The 23,595-nt window shown below is 49.4% G+C and overlaps 1 long non-coding RNA gene and 1 pseudogene across 1 annotated transcript in view; one reads left to right on the top strand and one right to left on the bottom strand.

Moving 5' to 3' along the window:
• LOC149123606 (uncharacterized) overlaps window positions 1–15,385 on the bottom strand; it is a 52,685-nt gene extending 37,300 nt beyond the window's left edge. Inside the window, exons 1-2 of the long non-coding RNA XR_016217004.1 lie at window positions 14,968–15,385; window positions 579–732 (exon numbers count right to left, since the gene is read on the bottom strand). This is a non-coding gene — a long non-coding RNA (uncharacterized LOC149123606). The remainder of the gene's footprint in view (window positions 1–578; window positions 733–14,967) is intronic.
• On the top strand, window positions 6,395–7,267 carry LOC149123607 (cytochrome c pseudogene; annotated as a pseudogene).
• Window positions 15,386–23,595: the final 8,210 nt, after the last annotated feature.

Below are 23,595 nucleotides of genomic sequence, written 5' to 3'. Positions count from 1 at the left end.
GTGGTGACTGCTGCCAACAGTGTGGCTGTGCACACTCACAACTGGTCACAATGGTGAAGTTTTTGTCGTGCGCGTTTTACCATTTTTAAGTTATGCATTTCATTGGTTTTTATATATCTACTGGCAGAAGAGTGAAGAGGGCATTTCAAAATACTTGTTTTCCAAAGGAAACGGTACATGCAGAGCAAGATCTTTTAGGGTTTATGCTCCTAGTGTTTTACAGCATATTTTATTTTGTCTGGAGACTTTCTGGCACCTTGAAATATGCAAAGACACCTCAGCTTGGGGATGACTGGGGAACAGAAGATCCCAGGGGACCGAGAAAAAAAAATTATATATATTTTAAATCTATAAGCTTAAGAGTCAGGGCTGAGGGAAGCACTGCCTAAGAGCTAGGAAGCCTGGACAACAAACATTTTCTGTTTACGGAGCTTCTCACACTTGATGAAGCCAAAGCTCTCTAAGTGTCGAGTCCATTAGCAGCAGGCAGCCAAGAGCAAAAGGGGAACAAACTTGGAATCAGCTGAGACTTGGCCAGTGAAGACCTGCGTGGGGGAGATTTAGGGCAAATGTCTTACCTTCTTGGAGACCCACTTGCCTGGATCTGCAGCACAGAAATAATGCTTCCCCACTTTTCTTAGCAATGCCTCCTTTTTCATTAGGTATCTATTATGGACCAGGCACTTGGAAGACATGCATTCCCTCCTCGATCATGAGATATTTACAATTGCCCTGTGAGACAGACAGCAATTACATCATACAAATCAGGAAGCCGAAGTATATGCTCTCAGTCCCCCAGTCACTTCCCCCAGCTCTACCTTGTGGGGGACAGCTGTGGCTTCCTCTCTGCCCCATGGCATTCTTGGCCACTTGAGTATCTTCTGCCTGCATCATGCAGTCACAGATTTTACATAAAGCCCCCAGAAGCAACCCCCAGCCAATGGGGGACGGGAGTTGGTGGACAGATCCCTCAGAACTGTCACCCTGCAGTGGGATACTCCAAGGATGTGTCCTCCGTGGTCTCAATTGTGGAATTGAGACCAAGTTGTCTACTTATTACTGTACCCAGTCTTGGCTTTTCTAACTCCCATGATATATCGCCCACCCATTCTCTCTGCATCCTGGGATTAGCTCCCATGTAAACTACTTGAGCTCCAAAACTTGTTTTGGGGAGAACCTCAAGTAAGAGGGCAGCAGAGGCTCAGAGAGGTCAAGTTACAGTCAAAAACGTGATCCAGCCACAACTGGCGACCTACTTCTGACTCCAGCACGCCTGCTCCTGTCCCCTGGCTCCTCTGCCTCATAGCCTATCATGCCATCGGGGAATTAAGTGAGAACACACAGAAGCAGAGACTCAGATTGCAAAGCAGATGGCTACGATGCTCTCCTGGCTCCTCGTTGCAGCCCTAGGCGTTAGAGAAGCCCATTCGCTTGATGCCCATTTGATAGGAAACTAAGGCTCAGAGCCTTGCACAACGTGATCACCGACAGGTGACAAGTAACAAGATGATTCTCCTCTCCTCTAGATGCCTTCTCCATCTTTCCCTGTCTTTTCTCTGTGCACATGAGGCTGAAACCACTGGACTTCACCACCCAGGGCCCCTTGCCCTCTGGCCTACGGTTGGAGTCAACTGGAAGGAGGCAGAGACAAGAGGGGAAATTTAGGTCCCCACACCCTCTTTGACGGGCTGTACTTCTAGGAACAGCTGCATTTCTCTACCTGAGCCACAGCTCCCATCCAACCATGTTCATTGTTTCTTTTTAAGGAACTTGCATTCATATAGGGTTTTTAGAAATCTTGAGCCTGGGAAAGAGTGAAGGAAATGATCTCAGTTCCCCGAGATTCCAGAACCTTCCCCAGTGCCAGCCAGCCCTGAACCCTGACTCACTGCTCCCGTCCTCGCCAGGGACAGGTAGGAACTCGTCACACCTTGCCTCTGGCAGGTGCATATCGTTTCTCACTGTTGCTGGTCCCAATGTGTTTCTGAGCCCCTGCCCACATCTGGGTGAATTATGCCTTGAGTTCGACTGTCTCCACGCAAACCATTTGAGCTGCCATTCCCTGACTGACCAGGGGGCCATAGCAACCCATTAGATACAGGGAGAGAAAATAAACACGAATGGAGTAGCTCCTATTTTTCAGGCCCTATCCTAAGGGTTTCCTGTTCAGGATCCTCCCAATACCACTGCGGGGTGCATACTGCTAGGATTCTCATGTCAAAGATAAACAACCTGCGGCTGAGAGATGGGATATGGACCCAGATCTCCGTCACTTCGAATTGGTGGTCCCTGCTCCCCCCACCCGCCCCCCCCTCGCCCCACCCCCAGCCACCAGAAAGACCAGATTGTTCTCAATTCAGACTTGCTTTTAGTGTAAATAACTGTTGGGCTCAGAGCCTTCCAACCCTGCCCTGGGCACGGCAGGAAACCGGAGAATGTTCTGCCCATGGCCAGGGTGTAGCATCTTTGTGGCAAATGAGCTTTCCGTGAATGGAAACAGCCTTTCCCTTCGGTGAGGGGAGGCGGGATTTCATGGGAATGTGTGATGACTGGCAGGGAGCCAAGAATAAGAGCAGGAAATGGGAGCCCAAGTGAGATAACTGCCACGGACATTGAGGGGTGGGGGCAGGATAAACAGAGGGGTTTCAATTTTGCAAAGCAGGAGAGCCCGCTGGATTAGGGACAGCCCTTGGGGAGAGCCGGGATATTAGGAAAAGGGGGAGACAGCCTTGGCAGGCAGCAGAGACCAAGGGCTGGTGGACCAATTAAAGGGTGGAGCCAATGGGTAGGAAACCACAGAAAAATGCAAAACCCAAAAGCAGGCATCTGAAAAGTGCAAAGAAAAAAAAAATTGTAAGGCAAAACACAGCAGACCCGAGTCTGTACTTAGTAGCTGAAAATATTCGAAACAACATTTTGGAATGAGAAACACATGGAGTAAGAGGCAGCTGCCATTCGAATTAGCAGCTTGAGAAACAGGACTTGTCCCCGTGGACACTGGGAGGGGGAGTAGAAGGAGCTCAGGACTCTAAAGGAAGATGCAGACCTCAATGGACAGGACCAATGTCCCCAGTATCTGACAGTTACGCATTAAAGCAGAAATGGATGGGCACAAGATCCTTGAAACAGTACAAATCTTACTCCCATCTCCAACCTACCCACTACAGAGTAATAATTTCCAGACATTTCACACCCACATTCCATGCATTTTACTTAACTCGTGTCTAATTCTCCTAAGAACCCTGCAAGTAGTCCTGTTATTCCCATCCTACAGACTTGGAAACTGAGTCGGAGGAGCTTGCCCAAGGTCACACAGGCAGCTGGTGAGAGGACAAGTGAGGACGTGAGTCCAGACCACTCTGTTTCCAGGTGCTTTCCACTGTCCTGGGGCCAGTCCCCAAACTGGGGATGTCAATCCTGGAATCCAATACCCTCTCATTTTCGGAAGAGAAAAGCGTAGGCATAGAGAGGGCAAAGACATTGCTTCCAGAAGTTGTGGTCCTAGAATTTGCAGTTTTACAGGGGCTGCAAAGAGAGATCTTTAAGATTACTGGAGCCACCTCCTCTACTTCTGTGCCAGCTTGATCCTCCCAAGCTCTCAAGGCCACAGCAGCAGAGTAGCATATCTTTCAAGCACAGTAGCCGGTACTCCTACCATTCATGTATTCATTTGTTCATTCAACAAACATTTATCAAGCCCCTACTTGGTGCCAAGAACTATGTACTGTGAAAATATTTTTCCAATAAGCAAGTGGAAGGTGCTTGCCTTGCGTTTTCTCTTGGTTTTCTTTTTCTTTTTCATTTTAGCACATTTCCACCTAACGCACGGCATCGGGCCCTGAAACGTGGCTCAGACTCTGGCCAGCGAACCATCAGCGCGCTGCTCTCTTTGGAACATTTATGATCAAATAACCAAGTTCTCCGCTTTTCCGGCAGTTACTGTTTTCTGTTCAGTAACACTGGCAGAGCTGAAAGCACGTGTTTTCTTCAGTAAATATGAACAGTAAAGGCTCTTACAGTCCTTTTTCTGAGCTGAAGAGGGTCATTCAAAGAGTGCTTTGTGAAAAGGCTCTAAAAAAAACAAAACAAACAAAAACATGGATTCGGCTGGAGTTTCATTAGCAATTTAGAAACCTGGGGCGAGGGAATAAAGTAAGTTTTCCAAATACCAAAGCATACTGACCATTCTCGGTCAGACCGGGTGTCAGCTTCATGTAAGCTTGTGCTGTGTCATGGGTGATTTCTGAAACGTCGAGCGTGAAAACAGCAAACGCTGGTTATTTCCCGTGATGTCTGCTCGATGGTTCTGGGCTCCTTTGCACAGCCTGTCTGTCCAGGATACCACGGTCACGCACCCAGGTCCCCCTCCTGGGTGACGCAGGGCTGCTCTTCTCCTCTAGGGGCCTGGCTAGGCTTCTTCACCTGCCCTGGAAGGATTCTCAAGAGCAAGAGAGGCCAAGCCCCAACACACAAGCACTTTTCAAGTCTTCCCCGTATCACGTTTGCTTTAGCGGCCTCTCAGCCAAACCAAGTCACAAGGCCAAGCCAGATTCAAGGAGTGGAGAAACAGATTCTACGTCTTCATGGGTGGATCTATGAAATCTTGTGCCCGTTTTTTCCTTTCTTTATCGATAGGAACTGTCCGCTGTTTCCAGAAATTGCTCTTTCCTGAAGAGAGCCACCTCCCTGAAGGATGTCTCCCTTCTCAGGGGAAGCCTGCAATGGTAACAGGTTGTCCTAGCTTGTCTGGGCTGCTCTAACTAAGTACCATAGACTGAGTGGATTGTCAAGAGAACCGGAAGTCTCACAGTTCGGGAGGCTGGAAGTCCAAGATCAGGGTGCTGGCATGCTTGGGTTCTGGTGAGGGCCTTCTTCCAGGTTGCAGATGGCTGTCTCCTCATTTCCTCCTCACATGAGAGCTTCCTGGGATCCCTTAGAAGCATGAATCCACAGCGACACTGGCATCCCACATTAGAGCATTGGTTCAACTTCTGGCTGCTCTTTTGATCCAGCTCCCTGATAATGTGCCTTGGAAGGCAGCAGAAGATGGCTTGGGCCCCTGCCACCCACATGGGAGACCTGGATGTAATTCCTGGCTCTTGGCTTCAGCCTGGTCCAGCCCAGGCCATTCCAAGCCAATGGATAGAAGATAGATCCATCTCTCTCTCTCTCCCTCTCGTCTTTTCTGTTACTCTGCCTTAAGTAAATATTTAAAAATAAAAAATATTAAAAATAATAAAGGCCTAGCCCTCTGCCCCATCTTGGGACAAGTCTGAAGGTCATCCCAACTGCAGAGTTTCCCTGAGGTCAACCAAGGCCTCCATGGACACTGAACTGCAGTCTAGCTCATCTCTCTCTCCTGCTGGCTCTCACTTCCTTCTCTACCACAGCTGTCAGTTCTGGACACACCCCCTGCCAGACCTCGATTTTCTAATCTCCATCCTGTGTCTCTTCCCTGGGAACCCAATCTAACAAGTGACACCAGAGGAGTCTGGGAAAGAGATGTTAAGATGGAACCCAGCGCTGCCATCCAAAGACCAATGAGAACCCACTCTGTACCATTGGCTCATGGAGGTGATAGGGTCCCTGACACAAGATGGTGATGAGACTTGTCGCTCCCCCTCTTCGTGGAGGAACGACACTAAATCCTGCCTAGGTTTCCTATCCAAGTCACGGCACCATTATGTCGCTCCCCGTCTTCGTGGAGGAACGACACAGGACCCTGCGCTGTTCTTTCGTCTGCTCGGCCCTCCCCGGGTTTGCTGCTGGTTCTTCCCGGGTTGGCTACTGTCCCTTCCACCTCTGTGGAAGGGCGGTTCCCCCTAGCCACTTTCCCCACTTGCGCAGGGGAGCGGCTCACCGCCGGCCGGCTCTCTCGGGGGCTGCACAGGTGTTCCTTCAGATAGATGTTCCTGGTGCATGTTGTCTCTCTCCTCCTTTATAGTCCTCTTCCGCCAATCCCAACTCTGCTACCCACACGCCAAGTATGCTGCTCTCCTCCAATCAGGAGCAGGTCCTACAGTTTATTGGCTGAACTGGAGGCAGCTGTGTAGAAGCTGTTTCTCCCTTCTCAGCGCCATATTGTGGGAGAGCAGATGCATAGAATAAGTCTTAATTCCAGTAACAGTCTAGTCCGAGTTGCTCCCAGTTGCTCCCCACAAGACTGATCCAACTTCCACCAGAGATGGAATGGACTCAGACACACTGCTAGAAAGAAATGCACTAGAAGGGACAACCTGCTAGATGTTTGACAATATTTGGGACATGGTCGTTCTAAGGACAGTGGGCTTTATTAGCTGTTTCTAGAGAGCAGTGTATGCCCTGGAAAAAGATGACAAAGATGGAGGGTGACCAATAGCCAACAAAAATTGAGCACAAAAGTACAAGGGCCTCAATGGCACCATCCAAAGAGGCTCTCATCTCCGGCAACAAAGGACATCGAATTCTCAGCCTTAGGCCACTTTGTGATGGGAAGGTCAGGACACTTGGGACCTGGAGACACAGGATGATGACCAAGTTAATACGCGTGAAAAGGTCTGAATGCTCAGATTGCTCTGAACGTGGGTCCTTAACTCTTGTTAAGCTTGAACACTGTCTGCTTCCTTGAAGGTGAGGTGGGGACATCCCCCACAGCAGAGAATGTGTGCACCCTCACCATGTGCCTGCACCTCCCTCTGGCCTCTCAACCACGTATCAGTCCCAACCACCAGCATAACCCAGCTGTGCAGGTGCTGAACTCACTCAACCAGGAACAGCCTAGACCTTGGAGGAACTGCAGGAGCTCACCAAGACCTCACCTCCTGGCAAGAGCCAGGAAAATACAATGGGGCTGCATAGTCAGTAGGCTTATCAAAGTGGGAAAGGAGTTAGAAAATAAACTTGGAGGGAGTGGGAAGCCCAGCTTCCAGTCCAGGTCTTAGGAGCGCGAGCGATGAACAAGCGAGTTAAAAATAGGTGATGTTGAGAAAGGCAAGATTTTTGTTCAGAAATGTGCCCAGTGCCACACTGTGGAAAAGGGAGGCAAGCACAAGTCTGGACCAAATCTTCATGGTCTGTTGGGTGGAAGACAGGTCAGGACATCGGATTCTCCTACGTGGACGCCAACAGGAACTAAGGCATCACCTGGGGAAGGGACACTCTGATGGAGGATTTGGAGGAGCCCAAGAAATACATCCCTGGAACCAAAATGATCTTCGCTAGCATGAAGATGAAGAATGAACGGGCAGACTTGACAGCTTAGCTCAAAAAAGCTACTAATGAGGAATAGTTGGCCACTGCCTTATTACACAACAGCAGTGTTCCGTGACTTTTTTATGTGCACCGTAATTTAATTCTCAGAATTCAAACCATGAATGGCTGGCAGAATAGTTTTGTTCAACAGTCTAAGATCGCCTTGTTTGGTTAAATAAATAGGATTGGGTTAATTGAAATATTGGTAGTAATTCCAGTTCAGTAAATGCCCTCACTGTTTTCCCCTTCTAAGGATATGATTGGACTGAACTAACAATGTTCAACTGTTCACAACAATTGTGAATGTCTTCCAAAATCCATTGGGAGACTGGATTTATATTTAACTGCTGGGGAAATTGCTTCACTGTCTCAGAACCAAGCAAGATTCACTTTTATTATTTATTTATTTGACATGTAGAGTTATAGACTGAGAGAGAGAGAAAGGTCTTCCTTCTGCTGGTTCACCCCCCAAATGGCCGCTAAGGCCGGGGCTACGCCGATCCAAAGCCAGGAGCCAGGTGCTTCTTCCTGGTCTCCCATGTGGGTGCAGGGCCCAAGCACTTGGGCCATCCTCCACTGCACTCCCCGGGCCACAGCAGAGAGCTGGACTGGAAGAGGAACAACCAGGACTAGAACCGGCACCCATACGGGATGCCAGCACCACAGGCGGAGGATTGACCAAGTGAGCCACGGCGCCAGGCCCGAGATTCACTTGTGTTCTTTACCTGTCAAAGGCAAGAGCTGCAGACAGTTGGAAATGTCTACTTTGTATTTCTGGTCTTAGCTTTGTCAAGCTCATTAGGATTTCCTGTATCTAAACTGCTGCCTTTTACTTACTTAAAGAGTGTGGTTTATGTGTTTCAAATAAAGAGTATTTAACACTTCTAAAAAAAGGAGGGGGGTGTCGCTCCCCCTCTTCGTGGAGGAACGACACAGGACCCTGCGCTGTTCTTTCGTCTGCTCGGCCCTCCCCGGGTTTGCTGCTGGTTCTTCCCGGGTTGGCTACTATCCCTTCCACCTCCGTGGAAGGGCAGTTCCCCCTGGCCACATTCCCCACTTCCGCAGGGGAGCGGCACACCGCCGGCCGGTTCTCTCGGGGGCTGCACGGGTTCCCTTAGATGTTCCCCATCGATGTTCCTGGTGCATGCCATCTCTCTCCTCCTTTATAGTCCTCCTCCGCCAATCCTAACTCGGCTGCCCACACGCCGAGTACACTGCTCTCCAATCAGGAGCAAGTCCTACAGTTTATTGGTTGAACTGGAGGCAGCTGTGTAGAAGCTGTTTTCTCCTCTCCCAGCGCCATATTGTGGGAGAGCAGATGCATAGAATAAGTCTTAATTCCAGTAACTTAGTCTAGTCCAGGTTGCTCCCCACAGAGGGAGAGCAGATGCATAGAATAAGTCTTAATTCCAGTAACAGTATAGTCCGAGTTGCTCCCCACAGGGGGGGACGCACCATGGCTCACTTGGTTAATCCTCTGCCTGCAGCACCGGCATCCCATATGGGCGCCGGGTTCTAGTCCCGCTCTCCCTCTGGACTATGGGAGTTAAGGACCCTGAGCAACAGTGAAGATATGCTGCTAGGACAGCTCCTAGAAGCTTGAAGAAATAACAGCTCACGCTGAGTAAGCCCGAGCTGCCACGGTCAATTGTGGAAGAGGAGATCAGAAGGCTCACAGAAGACGAAATCAAGTGAACTAACTGTGAAGACCAGAACACAGGTAACACTCCATCAGGACAAGGGTGGTGCCTCATGGGTGATGGAGCCAAAAAAAAAAAAAAAAAAGGAAGGAGTTGGGGCTCTTAACACCTCAAACTTCCACCTAAGAGAGAAAGATTTCTGCTTCATTCAATATGTGCCTGTTTGGAGTCTAATGCATACTCTAACCAGCCAGCCATGAGCTTATTTCACATCAGCCTCAAGGAAACTGAACAAGGGCTGGCTGGGATGGGACACTAGCAACTCCAGGCTCCTCTGCCACACCTTGCACGTCCACCTGAAGGGCTCACTGAAAGCATCGCTGACGCCACAGTCTCCAGTCTCACTAATGTCTAAAAGGTTTAGAACAGAAAGACTCTCCGTGCCTCAACCACATTCGCTTAAGAAACGTGCTAGTTGACTTGTTTGTTCAGCCTCATAGCTCAGAGCAGCTCTTCTAAGTAGCATCTGCACCTGAACAGACACCTTCTGGATCACCGTGGGTGGCAGTTGAGGAGTGAGGGCCGATAGGGGACAAAAAAGGCAATCGGCACATAATAGCCAAAATCAATACATGAGGTCTGGGCTTATCACATCCCTTGTTCTGTAAGAAGCAGAAGGAAGGGTCGGGTAAGGACACGGAGCAACGGACAGCTGCTACAGCTGGATCACAGAACATGGCTTGGATGGGAAGCCAAACTCGGGACTCTACACCTTCCCTGTTGAATTAAATTTACATTGATCTTCAGGGATAGCTGCAGATGGCCCTGTCATTCCAGATGCTCAGCTCTCCCTGGGGAGGAGACATCTGCAAATGGAACACACACAGCTTATGACAAAACCCACCCCTGAGAAGAGCGCACACAGGAGGCTGTGCTGAACAAGGCTGCTTCCTCTGATCTGAAGCTCACCACGGACATAGCTCCAGGAGATGGGTCAGTGGGCAAAGGGAGAGACAGGCATCTCCACAGTGCTGATCCGAGAAACGTCTACTCCCTCACCCAGAAGCCAGGGCAGGATGGGCAGATATCAAGGAAACCAGCTAGAGTGCGGGCCCTGGCTCAGGAAGGGGTTCAGACATCTACACAACATTCATAGTGCCATTTTGTTGAATACTCACTCTGGGCCGCAAATTACATATTGTGCTGATCATACAATCAGCCTGGAAAACTCTGGCTGGGTCTAGGCGCCTGTCAGTCTGATGGAGTGAGAGAGGGGAGTGTTATAAGGAATCAGAAGTCAAGTGAAGAGGGTTCTTCTGGCCAAAATGGACAGTGTGAGCAAGAATAATGATAATCACCAAAGTGGGTTGAATGGTATTGAATATGGTATTGAGTATATTCAATACTATGAGCTTTTCTTTTTTTTTTATTTTTATTTTTTGACAGACAGAGTGGACAATGAGAGAGAGACAGAGAGAAAGGTCTTCCTTTGCCGTTGGTTCACCCTCGAATGGCTGCCGCGGCCGGCGCACCGCGTTGATCCGATGGCAGGAGCCAGGTGCTTCTCCTGGTCTCCCATGGGGTGCAGGGCCCAAGCACCTGGGCCATCCTCCACTGCACTCCCTGGCCACAGCAGAGAGCTGGCCTGGAAGAGGGGCAACCGGGACAGAATCCGGCGCCCCGATTGGGACTAGAACCCGGTGTGCCGGCGCTGCAAGGCGGAGGATTAGCCTAGTGAGCTGCGGCGCCAGCCTACTATGAGCTTTTCTTTCTCAAAAACCCTAATCGCCCACTGATGGAGAAGACTAAGGATCTCTACCATATTCACAAAGTTGGGAGGGGTGAAGGAAAAGGATCAAGCACTTACTCTGTTTTCTGTCCCATTGGGTAACCAAATGTACATGAGTTGAAGTTTGTTTTCTAAAAAATACTCCACTTCATAAATGAAGAAGGAATGACAGAACTCAAACTAAGCCATTTTTCAAGCCTGGATAAATTAATGAATTTTAGCAATGATCATTAACAACTGTTATACCCACAAAAACAGACAACCCTACATCGCATGCCTCCGTGAGGAAGAACCCAGCATCCCCTATGGGACGTCTTGCCCAGAGAAATGAAATCCAAATGCAATCAAGACTTTTTATCTACATACTAATTTACATGGGACTGTCCTGTCAGCAACTCCCAGCTGAGACCTGGCTCCTGCCATTGGATCAGCGCGGTGCGTCGGCCGCAGCGCACTGGCCGCAGCGGCCATTGGAGGGTGAACCAACGGCAAAGGAAGACCTTTCTCTCTGTCTCTCTCTCACTGTCCACTCTGCCTGTCAAAAATAATAATAATAATAAAATTTTAAAAATTAAAAAATTAAAAAAGAAATAAATTAATTACAAGGAAAAATAGAAATGGAGACAAAAATCTGGAGATTTCATCAATGAATCACCACATGTGTTCGATCAAATTGTCAAACTAAACATTTATGGGCCAACTATAAATATAAACACTGAGTTGATTATTTGGTGATAGTTAATTTCTGCTAAGGTATGTAGGTAGCACAAAGGTACTGTGATTGTGTTGAAAACCGATATATCTAATAGTTTATAGATGTACACTGAAATATTCAGATACAGTGAGATGTCTAGAATTTTATTTCAAGATAATATTAGGAAGATTAACTGTAAGTATTGATTAAACAACTTTGGCTGTGAGGTTGACCACTGTTAATACTGGGTGATGGGTATGTGACAACTTCTTACATAATTCCGTGTATTTTTGTATGTGTTTGAAAGCTTCTAACACAAGAATTTAAAGATATAGATGCAGATGGGTGGGTGGGTCATGGATAAAGGGTTCTTCTACAAGCACATTCTATAAGCTTCACAGCCCTGTGTGGATTAAGGTGGGACATTAGCTAGTGGTTGGAGCTCCAGAGAGTGAGGAGGAAGAGAAAGGGCTAAATAGGCTCATTGAAGGGGTCTAACAACAGAATCAGAACTTGAGTCCATTCCAGAACCAGGCGGGAACATTGTCAGAAAGACTTCAGCAAGGGGAGGGGGGAGACCAGCATGGTGGACACAGAGATACTTGCTGTGTAGGGCTGCCAGACCAATTCCAGACCCCACCCGCTGGCAGGCACAGGGCACTCAGTGTACTGCCAATGCCGGGTAGATTGATTCCAGAAGTGGCAGGCCAAGCCTGCCAGCGAAAGCCCCCAGTGCCTACACCAAGCCCAGTGGGAGAAAGGCCAACAGTAAAGCCTGTAGTGCCCTGGACACTCCAGAGAGAAAAGCGAGGCCATTTCTGCATTGAATGGGGTGCATCCTGGGAAGGTCTTATTGCCTGCCTTCCCTTTCTGGGAAAAGCTTGCAGTCTTTATGTGGTTTAGGTCGCCATGTTGGAACCACATGACCACACCCCTCTGACCACAGCTGACTGATCCAAGAGCATACACCTAACCCACGAGGGGAAAATATCTGGAGGCTGAGCTTAGTCCATCCTGCTCCTCTCAAGCATTTGAGCTAAGGAAGCAAGGCTGAACCGTGAAGCCTGCCACCAGGGAGTGGAACCAGGGCACGATAAGATCATGCGTCACCACAGCAGGCTGGCACAACTGGGCTTGTGTGACTGGGCTCCTTGAACCCCAGTTTCCTTATCTGTATTACGGGGATTATGAAAGGAACTATTTCCTAGTCATTTTCATGGGGATAAAATGAAGATGCTTGGGGGCTGGCGTTGTGGCGTAGCATGCTCAGCTGCCGTCCGAGATGCCAGCATCCCATATGGGTACCAGTTTGGGTCCCGGCTGCTCCACATCTGACCCAGCTCCTAGCTAATGTGCCTGGGAAAGCATCAGAGGATGGCCCACGTCCTTGGAACCCTACATCCACGTGGGAGACCCGGATGAAGCTCCTGGCTTCAGCCTTGCCCAACCCTGGCCATTGCAGCTATTTGGCGAGTGAACAAGCAGATGGAAGATCTCCATCTCTCGCTCTCTCTGTGTAACTCTGCCTCTCAAACACAGTAAATAGTCTTTCCAAAAAGCTTCTATCATGCTTATATAGGAAAAGTTCAAAAATTACTAGCAACCACTGTTATTGCTAGCAGTATTAATACAACCCTTGGTGATGGTGCTATCTGGCCAAGTGAGAGCAAAAGAATCCAATTGCAATAGACAATGGAACCAGGTACTGTGCTAAGTATTTGAGAGATTTTAATCCTCTTAAACCTCACAACAACCCCAGGGTCTGGCAACAATCATTTCATCAATGAGGAAATGGAAGGAAATCCAAGTTTGCCAAACACTGGAGAAGTAGGGAGAGCAAAGGCTAACATCACCTCTGCTTCCAAGTCTTTACACTTAGCAGCTCTATGGCTGTGCCATTATACAGATGAGGAAACTGAGGCTTGGAGAAGATCACACGGCCCCTGAGAAATGGGAGGAGGGAGCCCAGTGGCCCTAAAATACAACCTCAGGGTGAGGCTTTTGACACTGTGGTTAAGACACCCTTTGGGACATTCATATCCCACATCAGAGCACCTGGGTTGAGTCCCGACCCTGCTTTGGAGTCCAGCTTCCTGCTAGAAGTTGGCCTGGGAGGCAGCAGTGATGTCACATGTAGTTGGGTCCCTGTCACCCATGTGGGAGACCTACCTCAGCTCTTGGCTCGGACTCAGCTCAGCCCCAGCCATTGCAAGTTCTGGGGGAATGAACCAATGGATGAGAGCTTTGTCTCTGTCTCTCTACCTTTCAAATAAATTAAATGAATACATTTAAACAAATAAACAAATACAATCTAATGCCAGCTCCTGTTGGCCCGAGCACCCTGGTTGTCCGGGGAGAACAGCTCCCTCCTTGGAGCCAATTGCGAAGTGTTCTTAGTTCTGACAAAAACAGTGGAATGATAATGTGCTTCAGCCACCTCTCAAGTGCTTCTGCTGCCAGGAAAAACATCTTGTAATGGGGATTACATCTCCAACATCTGGTCAGCTCATCCTGGCCCTGGCCCTGCCCCATTCCACCATCGCCTCTGAATGGCATCCTCGGGAACCACAATCAACACGTGGGCCCTCTGCACACAGAAGGCCTTGACCGAGAGAGTGGCCAACACGTGGCCAGAACAAGATGTAGTGTGGGCAAATTTTGAGAAAACATCCCCTTCAGCCACGAGTCACAGCATAAACAGAGACAGGGCTAAACCACTAAGGATAAAAACTGGAAAGCCAACGTGTGAGGACAGAGCCAAAGTGCTTTTTAAACGGGACCAAACCAGAAAATGCAGACCTTTGTTTTTGCCCTGCCCATTTTTCCAGCCATCACCTCCAACCCTCAAATTTCAAAAAAAGCCATTTAAAAAAAAAAAAAGAAAGAAAACTATAAACTATTCCATCCAAGACAAAAGCTGTTACATGCAAAAGGAGAATGTAGCAAGAAGCATCAGCTGTCAACTCTGAAGCTAACGACCAGGCCTTGGCCATCTCCACTTTCACTGAAGGAGAAACCACCAGCCCCACACCTAGAAATCATCAATCGGGCAACCATCTAATTGCCTGCAAACTTGACTTTAAAAACACAGAAGAGCGGCCGGCATTGTGGCGCTGTGAGGTCAGCCACCTGGATGCTGGTATCTCCACTCCTTACCCAGCTCTGTGCTCACGTGCCTGGGAAGGCACTAGAAGTTGGCCAGGGTATTTGGATCTTTATCACCTGCAAGCGAGAATGGGATGGAGCTCCAGGCTTCTGGCTGAAGGGTTTCCAGAAGGCCAAGCCGTAGCTCCAATCAGTGGACGCTCGGAATCTGACACATGTGCTTGCTTGGCAGCTAACGACCCTGCGGAAGCCACTAAGCCCCCGGTGCCTCAGTTTCTTCATCTGTACAGTGGGTCCTGATGTAGGCAGCGACTTTGTCCATTCTAGAACCCAGATCCTTGCCTCCCATGGAGATAAATATTGAGTGGACACTGGTATCGTGTGCAAATAGAAACAGAGCTGACTTGGCAGTGAGGGAATAAACATATATTCACTCAAGAAATACCCAGCAGGAGTGGGCCAAAGAATTGCCCATAAACTAGAGGGAAAAGGAGAAGCCAGAGCGTTACCTCTAACTGGGAAAGTCTGCCGAAAGCAGGAGAGCAGGAGAGAGCGGTCAGAGCGCAGCTCGCCATGGAAAGGGTGCGAATCCCGAGCCGTTCACCCGAGCCTTGGGCAGCAGAAAGAGCAAACACAGAAGCAGCCCCTCCAAAGGATGGCCACAAGTGGAAAGAGCGCTCCTGCCCGCGTCCACCTCTGATTTAAAGGAAGGGGGTGGTACCCCAATTGGATATGAAAATAGAGTGGGACAGGTGCACCCTGGGAAAGTGGGTGTATCAAGTCGACTGTGACAGCACCATTAGGCAGGGATACAAGCAGTGCAACTCACCTCAAGTCTAACTAGTTAAACCCTATCCGGATGATAAGGTAGAACCTGCCCCAGAGGGTCGCCATGAAGATTCAGGCTCAGCGACATACTGGACACACTGTATGGTCAGTATTACTCTCCGTAGTAAACGTAATGAGATCATTTTTGTGATTATTATGATAATAATAAGGAGGGCAAAACAAATTGTCCCCAGAGCTGAAGCAGCATGTGTGACTCTGGGTTGTATGGAAACCTTAAAACAAAACGAGGACCACTTCCAGGTCCCCAAATTCTAGAACGTGGGGGTGGGGGAGGGGTGGGGAGGGGAGGGGAGGCCATGCTGGCACTTGGGTAAGGAGATCAATAGGCACAGTCTCCCTGCAGGGCCTTTTCAGATTCCTCTGGCCATTTTTTCTGAGTCCTTCAGCGTTCCCTGAAGCCCCTTGAATTCACGTATTGGTAAGGGGTCTCTTCCCCGGCTTAGGCCAGTTGAAGACAAACACAGATTGGTTAGTTCAGGGCAGGGGGGGATCGCAATTAAAAATCCCTGGACATTAACAGCTCCTCTTCCTTCCTCTTTGTCTTTTTTCCATCCAGCCTAGAGAAAGGTATTCGAATCTCGGCATTCCAAGGCCCACAGACCTCTCAGATGATGTACACAGTCATTATCAAATAACGTTTCGCAAGGAAACACTTTCTGAAATTATTTATTAATTTAGAGACACAGATAGGGAAAGCAAGCTCCCGTCTGCTGGTTCCCAACGGCCAGCGCAGGGCCAAGGCTGAAGCTGGGAGCTCGGAACCTGATCCAGGTCCCCCACACAGGCGACAGTGATTCAATTACTTGAGCCATCTCCCTTGCCTCCCGGGAGCTGATTAGCAGGAAGCTGGTGTCCTGAGCCAGGGCTGGGAATTGAACCCAGGTACTTAATGATAGGCAGACATCTGCACTGTGAGGCCACATGCCTGTCCCAAGAGACCACTAATGAAATTTTACCCAAAAATCCAATACTGAAAATAGGGGAAAGTAAGATTTTTCCCATAAATGTATCATTTTAACGTCAAGTTTTCTTTCTATAAAGGCTGCCAGTGACTTTGAAGGAAGTTCTTTCAAGGAACCCCCAAATTAGAATGTTGATTTCTGCATAACGATTTCATTATATTTTAGCTTCTGCATCTAATTTTTGTGTGGGTGGTTTGCTGCATAATTGCAAAAAGATTCTATTTTTTGCAATGTGTTTCTCAGTAATCTTTAGGTTGCAAACAAGAGAAACTCAATTTAATTTAGATTAAGGAGAAAAATATGGGGAAGGGTATTTATAAGTTCACACAAAGAAAAGCCAAGGACATGAGGAGCTCCAGCCGTGGCCGTCTCTCCCCCTCCCCCTCTCTCTACCTCGCAGCCCTGCCTTCCCACAACGCGGCTTTATCCTCAGAGAGGCTTCATAGACGGAAGAAAAAAGCGGCCCAGCTGTTCTTGGTTAGAGCTCAAGCTCAGAGAGAAAACCTGATTCTTATTTTCCTCTCCAAAATTCTGTAGAAAATCCTAGGGCAACCCCTGATCGTGCAGACTTGGGTCAGGTGCCCTGCCCAGGACAGATTGACAATATATATACGGGATACCGGCACCGCAGGCGGCAGCTTTACCCGCTACACCACAGCGCCAACCCCTTATTTATTTAGTAGAAAGGCAGTGAGAGAGAGAGAGACAGACACACACACAAGAGTCTCCCATCCACTGGTTCACCTCCCAAGTGCCTGCAACAGCCAAGGCCGAGCCAGGTGCAAACGAGGAGCCCAGAACGCACTTTGGGTTTCCCTCATGGCTTGCAGGGACACAGACTGAGCCATCACCTGCTGCCTCCCAGGGTATGTGATTGCAGGGAGCTGGAATCAGAAGCACGGGTGGAACTGGGATACTCCAATATGGGATGCGAGCATGCATTTTAACAGCCGTATGGAAAGGGTGTTAAGATGAGGAAGACAGGGCACTGGGGGCCAGGTCAAAGTCAGGATGAAGACCCAGAGGGAAGAGGGACTCTGTGAGGCAGACAAACCCCATAGACAGCTGCACGCTCACTGACCCTACTTAATAGCGACATAGGAAAAAGTTTTTAAATGATGGACTGGATTCAGGGCTCAGGAGACACTATGAGAGGATATTTCAAGAAGTTCATTGGAAATGGAACCAAAAAATAAGCTTATATTGGTGCCAAAAAAAATCTGAAATGCATGCATAATGAGCAGGCTTCAAGAAGTTCATGGAGAGGGGCTGGCCTTGTAGCAGAGGGGGCTGAGCTGCTGTTTCCAATGCCAGCATCCCATGTCAGAACATTGGTTCAAGTCCTGGCTGTTCTGCTTCCTAGCCAGTTCCCTGCTAATGAATGTGTCCAGGAGAGCAGCAGAGAATGCCCAAGCACTTGGGGCCCTGCCTCTCATGTGAGAGACCTGGATGGCGCTCTGAGCTCCTGACTTCAAACCCGCCCAAGCCCCAGTCTTTACAGCTATTTGGGCAGTGAACCAGCAGGGGGCAGGGCTCTTGGATCCCTGTCTCTCCTCTCCCACATGGAGAGCCATCTACTGCCGCCTCCCGGGTGTGCATCAGCAGGAAGCTGGAATCAGAACTAGGGATGGGACTGGGACCCCACATACTCCACTATGGAGGTCATTCTGCCTTTTAAATAAATAAATCTGGAAAAAAAAAAAGTTTGTGGAGAGTGTGTATTATGAAAAAAACTATGCAGAGATTGCAAAAATGCTTTGCAACAAAATTAACATCTTTTAATTCCATTTTCCTGTGAATCTTTTCAAGTGCCCTAGTAGGAATGTTGGCCTAACAATGAATCTCTACCAATTGTTCATTTCCTCACATGATCAAGGACTGACTTGGGAGGGACCTGGGGAACAAGATCTGCAACCAGCTTCATTTTTGTTTTGAAAAAAAAAAAATACTTTGCAAATATATCTTGACACATTCAATGACAACATGTCTTACTCTTAGAAACCTCAGTTTCTGTTTCTATTGGATATGTATAAAAGGCTTCCAAACCATCGCAGTGATTTGGTTTTGAATGCTGAGCCCAGAATGTAATCTTTCCATCACTTTAATGAAATTTTCGCTGCTCCTGTAGGCAAGGTAATATTGTGAGCCCACATTGCTATGTAGAAACCATTCTTCTTATTGCAGCCAGCACTGCCACAAAAACTTGAATGCAGAATGATCGATGACATTTTTGTTGTCACAACTCGGCGAGTTTCATGTTCCGCCATTACCACCCAGCAGACCTAGTGTGCCGTGACCTGGCCTCGCCCAGCCTGAACTTCAGAATACACTGCACCTGTGTTGTGAGACTCTACCCACTTGCCCTCTTAGGCAAGTGAATGAGTGCTGGCCTGCCTCGTTTCTAAATATTAGTGTGATAGCCTAGCCTCACCAATCAGTGAGATGTCCACAAGAATGTTAAATAAATGCATAGCTCTAACCCAACATTTGCATAACAAATGCAGTATACATTCAATTTTCACTTATTTTTTTTAGGGAGGAAGGGAGACAAGCAGAGACACATAGGGTTGCCATCTGCTTGTTCACGCCCCGAATGCCCACCATGGCCAGGGCTGGGCCAGCCTGAAGCCAGGAGCCCAGAACTTCTCTTGGGTCTCCCACATGGGTGCAGGGCATAGCCAAAAAAATCAAATCCAGTCTCCCACATGGGTGCAGGGCACAGTCAAAAAATCAAATCCAGGTCCCCAACATGGATGGCAAGGGCCCGATGACCTGAACCATCACCCACCCTTCCAGGGTGTGCACTGGCAGGGAGCTAGAATCAGGGGCAGAGCTGAGACATGAACCCAGGGATTCTGATACAGGACACGGGCATCCCAGGAAACGTCTTAACTGCTATGCCAAACACCTGCCCACTATGGCTCTTTTTGATTCATTTTTAAAAAGATTTATTTATTTATTTGAAAGGACAGGTACAGAGAGAGAATCTTCTGTCTGATGGCTCACTCACCCAATGGCCATAATAGCCAGGGCTGTGAACCAGCAGATGGAAGAACTCTTTCCTATAATCTGCCTTTCAAATAAATAAATAAGTCTTTTGAAGAGTATATTTAAATGAGTTTTCTAAATAATTAATTTTAAAGTGATATTTGAGGGGCTGGCATTGTGAGGACACAGGTTAAGTTGCTACCTGTAGCACCAGCATCCCATATAGGAAGGCTGATCAGAGTCCTGGCTGCTCCACTTCAGGGCCACTCCCCTGCTAATGTGCCTGGGAAACATGGCTCAAGCAAAAATTGGGCTCCTGCCACCCATGCTGAAAACCCATATGGAGTTCCTGGCTCCTGACTTCGACTTGGCCCAGCCTGCCTGTTGTAACCATCTGGGGAGTGAGCTAGTGGATGGAAGACCTTGCTCTCTCTCTCTCTCTCTCTCTCTCTCTCTCTCTGTCTCTCTCTCTGCCTTTCAAATAAATAAATCTTCAAGAATATATAATAAAATTATATTCTACATTCTAGATTGCCTTTAATGTGACATTGGAGCTGATCTTTCCCACTTAAAAACATTCTCCCTGGGGTAACTGAGTCAGGTGCTTAAAAATATTATAAAGCTATAATATCTAAAACAGATTGGTCTTGGAAGAACGTATCAGTTTGCTAAAACCACCATAACAAAGAGCCACGAATCAGGGGAAACCGATCATCTCACATGCCCGAGGCTAGAAGTTCGGAAGCCGGGGGTGGGTCAGGCCGTTACCCCTTGGAGACCTGCACAGAAAGGACCCTTCTTTGCTCTTTCCTAGTTTCTTGGCCACAACAGCTAGGGCTGGGCTGGGCCAAAGCCAGGAGCTGTGTCTAGGTGTCCCTCATGGGTGACAAGGGCCCAAGCACTTGAGCCATCATCTGCTGCCTCCAAGTACATTATTAGCAGGAGACTGAATTGGAAGTGGAACCGCCAGGACTGGAACCCCCAATCAGATAAGGGATGCCAGTGCCCCAAGCAAGCAGCAGTTTAATCTGCTGTGCCATAATGCTGGTCTCCCCTTGGTTTATAGAAGACTCACTCCGATCCTCAGCCTCACGTGGCTGCTGTCCCTCTGTGTCTGTCTGTGTCCAAACATCCCCTTTGACAGAGGACACCGGTCATAGCGAATGAGGGCCCACCCTAACTGACCTCATTTTAGCTTGATGACCTCTAAAAAGACCCAATTTCCAAAAAAAGGTTTTGTTCCCGGATATTGAGATTGGGACTTAGGTATTTTGTTTTGTTTTGTTTTGTTTGGAGGACACATTCCAACCCATAACAACCCTGAATGGCAGATGGAGTACTCTCTTAACCATACCTGACCCAAATAGACACCCAAAGACTGAGATGAATGTGGCATTTCCCGGTTGAGAAAACTTGGGTTGCTCACTACTGTGTGGACAGTCGGGTAGTCATCTGTTAGAGTAAGTTCCTTGTACCCAAACTTCATGCCTTGTCCCTTACGCATTTCCCAGCTCCTGAATCTCGTTCCCAGGGAGACCTGACTGATCTTAGGTCCTACAGAATACTTTATCATCCTTCCAAATACATCTCCCTGTGTACAAGGACTGGCTTTGTTAGTAAAATGGTGCCGGCTTATCTGCGGCGCCATCTTGGGCTCTGGCCCCTGTCACCACCTTGCACAGTAAGCTTAGGTCCTAAGCCCAGTGCCCCAACCACAAGCATCAGCTCCACTCCTACCCTAGCGGGATTCGCTGCTCCCACTTCCCTACCCCACGCGGGAGAGGATAACAGGACCTGCTCCCCACATGTGTGCTCTCTCTCGTTCGCTCTCTCAACCCCCCCTTTCTTCTTTGCCCTTTCCCTCCCACCTGTTGGGTTTCCCCCACCCGACAATAAACCCTTCTCTTAACTCTGGTGTTTGATGTGTTTTGTGGTGTCCTTTTTTTTTTTTTTAATTTATTTATTTGAAAATCAGAGTTACACACACACACACAGAGAGAGAGAGAGAGAGAGGTCTTCCATCCGATGGTTCACTCCCCAATTGGCTGCAAAGGCTGGAGCTGCGCCGATCCAAAGCCAGGAGCCAGGAGCTTCTTCCAGGTCTCCAACACAGGTGCAGGGGCCCAAGGACCTGGGTCATCTTCCACTGCTTTCCTATGCCATAGCAGGGCGTTGGATGGGAAGTGGAGCACCGGGACTTGAACCAGCGTCCATATGGGATGGCGGCACCGCAGGCAGAACTTTACCCTCTACGCCACAGCGCCGCCCCCTGCGGTGCCCTTACAGGCTTGACTCGGTTTCCATAGCTTGGAGAAGTTTCAGAGGCCAATGGCCTCCTGGACGTCAGTCTCCTCACAGCGAGAACTGGACACGGACGTCATAAATTTTCCTCCCTGTTACCCTTTCTGCTTCCCAATCCCACCTGCTTCCTCGCCTGTCCCTGGAAATGGAGGCTGCAAGCCAGGCGACCCCTCCTGCGCCTTCCGTCACCCCGGAGCTCCCAGGAGAAGTGATCAGAGACGCAGCCTCCAGGAAGCCCGGCAAGCAGCCCTTAAAACCCAGACACCCAAGTGTGAGCACAGAACGCAGAGCTCCCGCCTCACTGCCATCTCCTCGTGCACACGTGGGCGAACCGCCCAACCTCAGCCCATCTAGGGACTGACTCAAGTGAGGCTTGACCTCGGGGCTTCTGTGGCTCCGGCAGCTCTGCTCCTAACCACAGCTCCCGGAACTCCCACGGGCGCCAGGCGGGCTCAGACCAGGGGATGAGAACGGGGGCTGAGACCTGCACCCCACCCGAGGGAGGCCCATTCTGCACCAACAGCCAGCCACAGCCCTGAGGGCACGTGCGCCAGGGCCGGCAGACGTCTCCATTTTGGAAGGGAAATGCGGAATCTGGGCCTTACATGAACTCTGTTAAATGCTAGCCACTGCGTTCCCCTCCCCGCCCCCCCCAAAAAAAAGAAAGGCGGCACGAGCCCACTGCTAGGTAGGAGGAACCCATTTCCCACGCTCGGTGTTTCCCGCGGAGGCCCTTTAAATCGGACGTCCCCCCACTTCTCAACTGCCTCTCTGATTGGTTAGGAAAGAGCCGAGCATGCGCGTTTCTCCCCTTCCGCCGGCGGGGGGGAGGGTCGCCTGCCCTGGGTCAACCGCGCAGGCGCGGCCTCCCTGGATTGGAAAGTGTTGAGGCGCGAAGCCCAGAAACCCACTTCCTTGCAAACACGAAGCCGTGCTCTCCAAGGGGCCTCCTTGGTGCATTAGCTTCCTGTGGCTGCTCTAACGGCGCTCCACGAAATGAGTGGCTTAACGTCTAAAACCGAGCCGCCTCAGTGCTGCACTCCCCCGCAGGCTTAGGGAAGACTCCTCCCTGGGCCCCCTGGCAGCTTCTGGTAGATTCTGGCGATCCCCTCCTTCACTGTCGTCAGAGAGTCACGTCATCTTAACTGATTACTCCTACCAAGACCGGCTTTCTAAATAAGCTCACACCTGGAGCGGCGGCGCTGTGGCATAGTCGGTAAAGCCGCCATCCCATATGGACGCCGGTTCGAGTCCTGGCTGCTCCACTTCCGATCCAGGGATGGGCCCTGCAATGCCTGTGGGAGACCCCGAAGCTGCTCCTGGCTCTGGGTCGGCTCGGCTTCAGCTGTTGTGACCATCTGGGGAGTGAGCCAGCGGATGGAACGTCTCTCTCCAACTCTGCCTTTCAAATAAATCTTTAAGTAAGGTCACACTCCGAGGTTCTGAGTGGACATCAGTTGGGGGCAACCCAATAGATTTGGGGTCCCCCCACCTTAACAGTGGTATTATAAGCTCCACCCGTCTGATTCCTGCATTTATCTCTACGCTAGTTGCAACTGCTGAGGAAGAAGCCCATAACCACAATTGTTGGGTTTATCTCCGAAAATCCCAAACGCTACCCATTTGCAGCCTTCATTCGGTCATTCCCTTCCTCCAACAGCGTCCTCTTCTCCCCTCATTTCTCTTCTTTGTGCATTTTGACCACTCCTTTGCGAGTTACAGCTCTGACAGAGGTCAGGCTGACCCGAATGCAGGTCCCCCCAGCTCGGCCACCTCCCGGGCCCTCTGTAGCTGCTCCCTGGGCTGAACTATGAACCCCGCTTAGGATGAAGGGCCTGCAGGCCAGTGTGTTGCTCCCCTGCATCGCGGCCTCCTCGTCAGAAACGTGGCACTAACAATAAACATCACAAACGGGGCTCCCTGCACTTGATAAGATACGACACTGCAAAATAAGTGCGTTTGTGAGACAGGGTCAAGGAAACAGGAGTGCTGTCATCCGATGGCTTGCCGAATCCTGGGGAGGACTCAGAAAATTCG

The sequence above is a fragment of the Oryctolagus cuniculus genome, chromosome 11, assembly GCF_051225735.1.
Source record: "Oryctolagus cuniculus isolate XC-2025 breed Fujian yellow rabbit chromosome 11, ASM5122573v1, whole genome shotgun sequence".
NCBI classification, from domain to species: Eukaryota; Metazoa; Chordata; class Mammalia; order Lagomorpha; family Leporidae; genus Oryctolagus; species Oryctolagus cuniculus.
This window is presented reverse-complemented; position numbering and strand designations above follow the sequence as displayed.